Source organism: Ursus maritimus, unplaced genomic scaffold (assembly GCF_017311325.1).
Source record: "Ursus maritimus isolate PB19 unplaced genomic scaffold, ASM1731132v1 scaffold_19, whole genome shotgun sequence".
Lineage (NCBI taxonomy): Eukaryota > Metazoa > Chordata > Mammalia > Carnivora > Ursidae > Ursus > Ursus maritimus.
The window spans coordinates 46,292,838-46,295,189 of record NW_024424341.1 but is presented as its reverse complement, the minus strand read 5'-3'; positions in this window follow the sequence as shown (position 1 = coordinate 46,295,189).

Sequence of the window (2,352 nt, the reverse complement as noted above, 5' to 3'; positions counted from 1 at the left end):
GGGGCCCCCAGCGCTCCTCCCCTCAGTGACGGCTCCCACCTGCGGCCGGCGCAGGTACCACGCTGTGCAGCGACATCCGTGTCCAAATGAGGCCCCTCATACTGTGCTATCACCCCACAGCAGCATAAGGATCCCTTTATCTCTAGGAAGAAGCTTTATGTCTGTGCAAAGGTCACTAAGTATTTGCACAGCATTTTACAAATAACGGCCAGTTGCATCAATTAGAAAACACTCACGTCTGTATGTAAGGGTACTCTTGTCTGTAAAGGCTGTCATTTGGGTAAAAGCCCCACCTTTTAAAATCTGCATAAGAACACAGCTTCTATACACAAATGTATAGATCCCATGTGTACAGATCGCTCCAGAATATATGCCTGCATACCAGTGTTAAGGACCCCTGACATCTGTATAAGGACCCTTCCCACCCCAAGAAGAACCCCACTCATCTATCTAGGGACCCCTCCCATCTTTATAAGAATGCCTGCCGTGTGTCTAAGAGCTTCTCCAAACCCTTAAGGATTACTTCAACGTACATCAGGATCCCCCTGCCCCTTGTCATTCACTGTACAGTTTACAGAGTATTTTTCCAGCCAGTGTCTCTAATGAGTCTCACAGAAACCTCCTGATGCCACACTGATACGTGGGGAAGTAGAGACCCTTGGAGGGGACCCAGATACTTTGACATCACCACCCAGGCAGTCACTGTGGGAGCTAAAACTAAGTTTCCCAGGAATCTGCCACAGGGTTTCTCCCCACCTTGTGGAGCTAAGCTAGACTTTGCCACCTGAGGTCCCCACACCTGGCCTCCCCTGGAAGGACTGAGATGGGCAGGAGGGAAAAGGTGAGGTTAGTACTCCACCTTGCCCATCCCATTGCTAGGAGAAGAATAATGATAGCAGTGGTGATGATGGTGGTGATGATGGAGATGATGGTGGTGATGGTGTTGATGATGATGGTGATGGTGGTGGTGATGGTGTTGATGATGGTGATGGTGATGATGATGGTGATGGTGGTGATTGTGGTGATGATGGTGGTGATGGTGGTGATGGTGGTGATGGTGGTGATGATGGAGGTGATGGTGATGGTGGTGATGATGATGATGGTGATGGAGATGATGGTGGTGTTGGTATTGATGATGGTGATGGTGATGATGGTGATGGTGGTGATGGTGATGGAGGTGATGGTGGTGATGATGGTGGTGATGGTGATGGTGGTGATGGTGGTGGTGATGGTGGTGGTGGTGATGGTGATGATGGTGGTGATGGTGATGGTGGTGATGATGGTGATGGTGATGGTGGTAATGGTGATGGTGGTGATGATGGTGGTGGTGGTGATGGTGATGATGGTGATGGTGGTGATGGTGGTGATGATGGTGGTGATGGTGGTGATGCTGATGATGGAGACAGGGAAGAGTGAGGATAGCTGCCCTCACCACAAACACACACACACACACACACACACACACACACACACACACACCCTTTCTCTCTCTCATCACTTCTACCCTGGTCTTCTCCAGCCCACCTCCAATTCCAACTCCAGTGGCTGAAGGCATGTCCTCCACTGTCCCCAACCAGATGGACTGCATGGGGCCTGGAGATGACAAAGTTCCTGAGATGAGAAGCCATGAGTTGTGCTAAGTGACCCCAGGCAGGTGACTTCCCATCTTGGAGTCTCTGCTTCCCTATCTGTAAACTGAGGGGAAAGAGATGAGATTAGCCTGTTCTAAAAGCCTTTGTTGGATAATCTTCTACATCATGACTGCAGCCAATGTTTGCAGAACCAGCAGGACTTACTAAGGGGGAGAAGAATTCCAAATTCCATAATGTGTGTAGCTGGGCTCATGTATCTGTGGGTGGGGTGACTCAGTGACTCCAGAGCACTCAGTGGCTCCCTATTGCCCATGGGATCAGGTCAAACAAACCCTCTTAGTCCTGCTTTCAAGTCTCCCACCATCTGGCCTTATGCCCACCATCCCCAGTATGCATATTTGAGGGTGGTGGGTTTCTAACTTGTGGGACTTCAATCACATTGAGAAATACATTTTATAACGTGACCTGGTGCACACACACATCCGAAGTGAAGCGTTTCATGAACAAAACTGACCTCCACTAAGCATAATGCTCTCAGATATCATGTATGCTTATTCTATTTCTGAAATAAAAATCTGACCACAACCTAAATTTTTCAGGACTGGCTAATGGGTCTTAACCTGCAATCTGAAAAACACTAATCTTGAATTCCAGAGAACCATCTGGGTTGGTGTTAGAAAAGGAGTAACTCTTACTAAGTAGGAGTAGATTATATTGGCTTCCCGGGGTAGGGGTGGGGGCTCAGTGTTTTACTCCCACA